This window comes from Macaca nemestrina, chromosome 1 (assembly GCF_043159975.1).
Source record: "Macaca nemestrina isolate mMacNem1 chromosome 1, mMacNem.hap1, whole genome shotgun sequence".
Taxonomy (NCBI): Eukaryota; Metazoa; Chordata; class Mammalia; order Primates; family Cercopithecidae; genus Macaca; species Macaca nemestrina.
The window spans coordinates 132,156,671-132,165,242 of record NC_092125.1 but is presented as its reverse complement, the minus strand read 5'-3'; the positions used below and the strand labels follow the sequence as shown (position 1 = coordinate 132,165,242).

General features: G+C 37.4%; 1 long non-coding RNA gene across 1 annotated transcript; it reads left to right on the top strand.

The window, feature by feature from the left end:
• Nucleotides 1–3,816: 3,816 nt before the first annotated feature.
• LOC105485474 (uncharacterized) lies at nt 3,817–8,352 on the top strand. Its single transcript, XR_989590.2, has 2 exons — nt 3,817–4,607; nt 7,822–8,352. It is a non-coding gene; the product is annotated as an uncharacterized lncRNA (long non-coding RNA).
• Nucleotides 8,353–8,572: the final 220 nt, after the last annotated feature.

Sequence of the window (8,572 nt, the reverse complement as noted above, 5' to 3'; positions counted from 1 at the left end):
GCTTGTCTAGTGAATGCCTCATTGTAATGCCTATTGACTTAAATGGAATTTAATTAAAGGGGGTTTGTTTTATTCTGCTAAGACTGTAGTAGATGTAGGCACAAGTCTGATTCTTTTCTTATAACCACCATTTTCCCCTGTTATGGATATATCAAATTACCACCCTTAACATCTCCTCCAGATTAATTTGTCTTGAATGAGCCCCTACTTGACCACAGCTGATTAAATTCCCCCAAGGGAACTCAGCCACATAGGTTTTATTTGTTTGTTTGTTTGTTTGTTTTTTGGTTGCAAAAAGCAGAACGGTGCGTATGCAGCAGAGACCATCTTAAATACGAAAATTGTTAGAGTTGCTCACAGAATCGAAGGTATCACTGAACAAGCGAGCTTCAGGAGGTTAGAAACCAGGACAATTCTGAGGACTCGAGCATTGAGAACTCATGAACTCTTTGACCCAGAGCACCCCAAGGCACCTCCACTTAAGACTCAAATTCTAAGGATCTGTGTAAGCCAACTGGATTCAATAATGTAACTCTGTGCTCAGGAAACAGGTGGTTCCTTTTTTTTTTTTTTTTTTTTTTTTGTAATCAGAAATTGGAGTTAAGAGGATGCAGGGAGAGTGGTAGACAAATGGAAACAAGTGTTACCATAGCAATCTATTAGAGGGCAAACTAAGCCACCAGGAGTCTCTTAAGAATGCAAATTTAGAGGTCAAACAAACAAACAAATGTTATGAGTGACTTTTGGCTTAAATATCATGTAGACTAAGACTGGAGGCGCAGTGGAGAAGCAGGGAAAACAGAGCTGAAAGAAACAAAATGAAGGATAGGAGTGAGCATCCCCTAAGATGGACAAGGTGGCTTCATTTCCTAATGGTTTCTCCTCTTCTTTTCCTTGAACCTACCAATGTGTGGTTATTTTCCTTGCAATATTGTGTTGTAAGATATCCTTCCAATTTATAAACAGAAAGGATAGTAATTGCTTCATGTTAGAGTATTTAGCTATAGAATAATAGGAATCAAAATTATCTTAGACATCAAAGAGTACAGAAAATCAAAGATAATCTGAGGCAACAAGACACAAATCCCACTTGTCAATTCTGCCATTTGGTGATCATGATGGTAGTGATTTGAGATATGTCTAGCTAAGTACCAATCACTATTTTAAGCATTTACATGTATTGTTCTCTCAAAAGCTCTGAGGGATAGGTAGAATTATTAGCCTCATTTTACACATAAGAGAGCTAAAGTATAGAAATAAAAAGTAATGGAGCCAGGGTTCAAATTTCCCAATTCAACATCGAAGCCTAAATTCTTGAAAGTGCAGGTCTCTTCACAAACTTCAGAAATTCCACAGCATACAAGAAATCTTAAGTTTTAGGGTTTTTCAAAACCTTATAAATCCCTTTGAGTCAAAAATTTCTCCTTTTTTCCAGATCCTATTCAAATGTCAGTGTTACTATTTAGCCTTGGATATCTCCATTAAAGGCAACTTCTTTCTGGACCAAGAAACAAAGCTTTACATCAGCTGCTTCCGTAACAGCAATAACATGAATGACCATTTACTGAGCAATTGCAATGCACCAGGATTATGGTTTATGAGCACTTTATGTTTATTATCTCACAACTCACTGAGTTAGATACTCTTCGCAACCCAGTGAGGTAAATACTATTACTTCCACAGTGTATATTATTATATAATAAAATGCTTAGAATATACACACAGTAACTAAACAATACTAATAAAATATGGCTCTAGATATGTTTGATAAATATTTGCCGAATGAAAACATGAAGGACTCAATTAGCAATCTCTCTCCGCAGCCTTTAGCCTTTGAGAAGCATGTAGAAAAGAGGAGCTGTCTTCTCTTTTAGCAAAACTTCTGTCAGAGATGGTTTCCCCTGACTTAGACAGTTGTGTTTTTTCCCTACAGAATGATTCAGTCTCAGAATTGTTCTTTAATCCTCAATATTTCCATTAAGAAGAGCTTCTATGAATTGCTTCAAAAATACCCAATGTGAAGGAGTAATAATGACTCCCTGCTGGTGAGCGAAGTGTGGAGGACACAGGTCCCTTAGCCGTCCACTGGATGCTGCCCTGTTTGGCCTGAGCCAGTGTGGGCAGAAATACAGGCAGCAGCATAAGCAGATGCCAAGAACCTGTCTTGCTTCTATTTTCACTGGGTTACTGTATCTCCTTTGTAGTCCAACCTGCAAATTACTTTGAGAAGAAGAGCTACACCTCTGGACCAATATGGGAATATATTTGTATTCCTGGCCAAAGTAGGAAAAGAAATACAGAATCTTTCAAAATTGAACTCGAGGGCAACTAATTTAAATTCCTTTCCTTTCATGTTGAAAATCTTTTGACTGGGTTATTCTGAAGCCATAGCATTAGGTTACAGTGTACTTCTCTGTTACTTTACCATCTTTAAATTTGGCACCTTCAGAAGGTTGTTCTGTGCGTTTAAAAAAAAAAAAAAAAAGGAACTACAGTTGGATATTGTATTGTTGATGACCGTTATTTGATTTTGGATTCTTTTGTGTGTTTGGGTCTCGGTTTTTTTGGTTGTTGTTTGTTTTCTAGAGACGGGGGTCTCACTATGTTGTCCAGACTAGATTCGAGCCCCTGAGCTCAAGGGATTCTCCAGCCCCAGCCTCCTGAGTAGCTGGGACTTCAGGCACCTGTCACCACGCCCAGGGACAGTTACTTGATTCTTAATAGTCCAGTCATAATGAGACAGGATACTGCATAAGCCAAAGACCACACAAAGTATCAATGTTAAGTGTCAAGAGGGTGTGGAGGAAGTGGGTTACAACCACTTTGTCTCCCAACTGTTGTATGTTTTGCCTTTAAATTTTTTTTAAAGTACATTAAACCGTAATGTATTCAGATGTGGCTGAAACAACGACAAAACATTAGTTTTCTTTAAATATGCATGACTTTTAAGCTTTTTCCCTTTCCCAGTGACTTGCTTCTCCACTAAGCTCTTTCTTTCTCTTTTTTTTTTTCTCAAATATTATTGTTTCATGTCACTGTGACAAGTTTAGTCTACTGGAAATTCCTATGTTCTCTGTAATTTAGGTTTTAAGCAACATATGATTTATCTTGTTATTTTAAAAAAACTCTCTGCCTTCCCTAAGTGGGTGACTCTGGCATCCTTAATATTCTTCTATAGAAATTGTGATGAAAGAACAGATAAGCCTAAGTAAATCTAGCATGTGGAGCTCTTTAAAATGTGAAGATTGTCAACTGGTTAAAAGTAAAACTTGGTTTTGTCCTAAATATCCTTGCTGGGCCTATTATGCATTAAAAAAGGGGCCACAGCCCATTTGCAAGGCTTCTGAATGAACTCCATTCATTCTGTACTTGGAAATGTCTCTTCAGCCACAAAAAGAAACAATAGTTATAACCTAATTTCTTTGGCGCCAATATCAGCAGAAGAAGAGCAAAGAGACCATTATGAAAACTCTAGTAAGTTCTCTTGGTGATTATATAATTCTGTATTCATTGATCATATTTCTGTATTTAAATAAGTACATTTTTAAAAACATTTTAAAGTGGATCGGTAATGCTGTAATATCACATTTCATGTATTATGCAACGTTTTTAAAATGGAGTACTCTAATTTGCTTCTTACGGTTACCAAAGTTTAAAAAATACTCTAACATGCACTCCGAGATTTTAAGAGGAAAGCGTTTGTGCTTTTCATCACTATATTTTGAAACCTGAGAGTGCAAAACCAGTTTTCTTAGGTAAACCCCTTAGTCAGTTTCCACATTTACTTGTAAAAGTCAGTGGAGGGCATACATCTGGAAGTAGTAATGGTGGTACACAACGTGTGTTAATATCATTTCCAAGGGGTATCTAGAGTGAACTTTCTTAAGCACAGATCGGATCTGAGCATGCCGCTCCTTTCTTAAAACCTTTTGTTGATTTTCCATTTCCCTAGAAGGAAAGCCCACTGGAGCATGGGCCTTGCGAAGTGCTCTTTCTGGCTTCTGCCTACCTGCCTTTGCAGCTTCACCCCTACCATCTTCCCTGAATGAACTTTTGTCAGTGGCCTCGCTCTTTCTTCCTATGGGATGTTGTTTCTGCATGTTCTTGCAGGGAATTCTCTTTCTCCCAACCCTGTTTCATTCCTTTAATCTGTACAACTCTTTCTTATCCTGAAGTCTTTACCTTAAGGTTGTCTTTTCAAGAAGACTTTTAATTGTATTAACTAATTAATTAATAAATAGTCTGATGTATTTGGAGCTGAGTTTCTATGGGGATTAGTTGCTGGAGGGTAGTTTAGAGCCAGATTGTGAAGGACTTTCTAAACTGTGCTTTCAAGGTTTTGAACAGGAAAATGCTGTAGGCTCTCTGTTTTTTAAAAGTTTGGAGGATGGCTTGTGTCTTAAAAGAATATGTAACATAACCATTTAATTTGTGAGTAGAGGACTAAGGAAACCACTGTAACCTTTTTCTCTCTGCAATAATCCCATCTTCAGCCTCTCAAGCACTGTGAACAATCACTTTCTCTGGCTGTCTTCTTGGAGCCCCTGCTAATTCATTATTGAAAAATACCTGCGGCCTGCATTTGGCCTTATGTTGTCATTTACTTGGTAAGTAATGCTAAATATAATATTAACTAAAATTAAAAGACCATTAAATTATTGGATAGTGTCTACTCTAGTGGTTTAGAGCACAGGCTCTGGAGGGATCTGATTTAAAATTTGCTTTGCCCTGCCACTTGCTAGCAATATAGATGTGGACAGGCTATTTAGATAACTTTCTTAGCAAAATAAACTTGAACTGAAGGGTAAGAGATTGAGGCAAGGAAGGTAGACCCTAAAGCAGTTTGCCAAGTACAAAATCTCTTGGAATTTGAGTGTTATCTAAAAATCCATGTGAATCTTGTATTCTCTTCCACAATACATTTCTGTTTGTTTTAATATAAAAATACTTTTAAGTTGGAGGAGGGGGTTAAGTGGGTTGGCGATTATTGCCTCAAATTTTCTGTACAATTATTTCTCCAGGAAAACACACATTGTTTATTCATGGCTTGAAGCAGTCTTTTTTTTAAAACATACTTTTATATTACACAAGCATGTGAACAGACTAAGGATATTACCAGAAATGTAAATATAATATCTCATTAGAGCAGAAATTCTGCATTGATCTTCAGCCACAGATTTACAGTGTTTACCCCAATATTACTATATTCTAGCTAAAATGTTAAAAATCTAGCACAATAGTGTTACAAAATAAACTGATTATTTCCTTCCCTTCACCATGTATACATCTAGATTATTCCATTCTTTCTAGTTACTCTTACAGGAACCTCAAGAGGCATGCTGGTTTATCTCTTTTCCTGCCTCCCCCCAAATATTTTAGTTAAATATTTTATTCTTTATACAATCCATCCTAAACATGTAATTCTTTCTATCACTTCTTTTCTTTTCTGTTTATTTCATGCAGTCAGCAGTCCATTTTAGGCTTTTGCCATTTTTTCTTGCCTGTAGTATCACTGTGAGTTCAAGAATGAGTTTTCTATATACATTCTCTTTCCTCTTTTAGTTTGACCTATGAACTGTATTCCTTCATTGTCTCTGCATCGGCTACAAAATTAAGTATTGATTTCCAAAACAGGCCTGCCTTCCCCATATTATGCTTACCTTCTTTTCCAGCCCAATATATTCCTTTACTCTCCTGAATGGTCCATCCTTTACGGCCAAAATGAACCTTCCACTCTTCCCTGAGCATCCACCGACTCGCTTGTCTCCAGGCCTCAGCACCAATTATTCCCACTGCTTGTCACTACTGTGTACATTGCCCAAAGCCTGCCGCACAGGCCTCCTTCTCCTCCATAAATCCTTCCTTGATCATCCCAGCTGAATGTGTGGGGTCTTCCTCTCCTTTCATTGTTTCATTTATGGCACAGATGTTTATCAAATGCCTGGTGTACATCAAGCGATAAACCAGAGCTGAGGATTGAGTAATAACTAGGGCAGAATTACTACCCACTCTAATGGAGGTTATAATCCAACACAAAAGTGGCGTTGATAACTAATTTCAAGTTTCATGTGTTCTCCGGGGTCTGTGCAGCGTGTTTAGAAGGCTACACCTTAGGCTGGGGGTCAAGAATGTCTTCCCTGATGTGAGGTTTACACAAAGATCTGAAGAATGAAGAGTCCAGCTAAGTGAAGTGGGAGCAGATTAAGGGAATGCAAGGACATGAAAGAGTGTCCTAGGCAGAGGGAACAACATATGCAAAGGCCCTGAGGTGGGAGTGAAGAAGGAACATTTGAAGAACTGAGAGAAGGTCACTGTGGAAAGCCAGATGCTGTGTGATATGAATAATGCAAGAGGGGAAATTGAGATATTAGCAAAAGAGGGATTGATGACCCATGGGCTTGAAGATGTATTGGAATTAAAGTAAGGGGCAAGGATAAATTAAAAGAGGGAGAAATTGGAGAAACAGAGTGCTTGGAGACCGTGATGAATTTGAAGAAAAGGATGGTGATAGAGTTGACCTAGCCAGCTAGAAGGGTAGTGCTTTTTAGTCAGTGAGCCCTCCATCCCATTTCTCATTAAATCTTGTAATGCTTTCTCACTTCCTATATTCTGTCATATTTTATAGTTGTTTATATAATTATCTTATTTTTATACCAATTATAGTTTCCCTGGGTGCTTATTATGGGTTAACAATTATATTATTATTAATAATATGGGTAAATGTTCACAAAGAAAGAAGTCTTTGTTGCTATTCTTATTTCTTTCTTTAATCTTTGATCAGGGCTTTTTATTTATGAATTCATCTTATATATCACTTGACAGACACTGAATGCTGAATGCCACAGAGTACATGACACTTTAGCAGCATAAAGAAAGGCTCCAAAACCAAACAGCAAACTACACGCTACAAAACAACAATTTTTGGAATTAATGAATGAGGCTAATTTTCTGGAGTCCTCTCTTTCAAAATGTAGGAAGTGTTAGTATGGCCGGGCATGGTGGCTCATGCCAGTAATCCCAGCACTTTGGAAGGCCGAGGCTGGCAGATCACCTGAGGTCAAGAGTTTGAGACCAGCCTGGCTAACCTGGGGAAACCCTGTCTCCACTAAAAATACAAAAATTAGCTGGGCATCGTGGCACGTGTCTGTAATCCCAGCAACTCAGGAGGCTGAGGCAGGAAAATCACTTGAGCCTGGGAGGCAGAGGTTGCAGTGAGCTGAGATTGCACCACTGCACTCCAACCTGGGCAACAGAGTGAGACTCAAAAAAAATGTAGGAAGTGTTAGTATGTCTAGATCTATTCACAGGTTTGGAAGGAGAATGGGAATAGAAGACAGAGCAGAAAATTAGTGGTAGGATTCAGTAGATCACATCTCCAGCTTCTTAGTACCTTTGATATTTAGTCCAGTTACTGAATTGCTCTTCAATTCTCCACTCAGAACTTCTTTTCATTCCAGTGGGATTGCTTCACACTTATGAGAATTAAGGTACTTATACAAAGCCATTTTCAGAAAGGAATCACTAATATTATTAATAAACACATATTTGTTTGTTTTTCTACATTGAGTTCATTGAATCTCATTTGTATTTTCTTCATATGTTACCTTATACAGATATAGGCAGGATGCCCCTGTTTTTCAGCTGGCTGTTAGATAAATTCACCATACATTCACTTTCAACCTTGTGTGTAAAAATAAAATTAGTTACATGAAGTAGTCATCCACATGACATAAGAGACCTAATTTTAATAGGAAATCATATTAAAAGTGTAACTCTTAGAAAATGTTAGTGATCATCATCTTCCTCTATTTTTTCTCCTAGGTACTTCCTAAGGGTGGCTACTCCAATGTAGCTGTAGTATATGTACTGAAGGAAGATCCTCTCATACTGCCACAGCCAACAGATAAAGTTGTGAATCTTTTTTGGGAGAAGCCGTTAAGGACAGGTCTGTGAAATGGAAGGATCTCTGGATCACTACAAAGTCTGGCTCAGTGACTATGGCTTTGCAAACACTAAACATTCCTATCTCAAGTCCTGTAGATGGCTTGAAATAGCATACATAAGCATGCCTTATAAACATCTTCAGTCTTTATCAACTCTTCGGAGATTCAGCCATTCTTTTTTGTACTTTAGGGAATTAAATAATTTTATAATGTGGTATGAATCTGAGCATGGCAGATGGTAGAAGAAATTTTGTCATATATTTTTAAAGAAATAAAAATGTATTCTGTTTTAAAATTCCTTTAACTGTTTTTCTTACAAAGCTCCCAACAACGTAGTTACCAAGTAAACGATCTCAGATGTGATTTTTCAGTCTTTGCTAATCTGTTTATAAAATCTTTTGCTATTTTATAATTTTATCATTTATGTCTGTCCTTAAGTGTTCATTTGTTTTTATGTTTCTATATGTCATGTTTATTTGAGCTGTTTAGTGTAAAGTAAAGCAAGAACTCCCTGCATCTTATAGCATAAAAAGCAATGTTTTTCACATTCTTACCCTAATAGAAACCCTCATTCACAGATTGATGGCTAATGCTCTACCTTTCTGCAATTCCTAGTCATAGAACTGTCC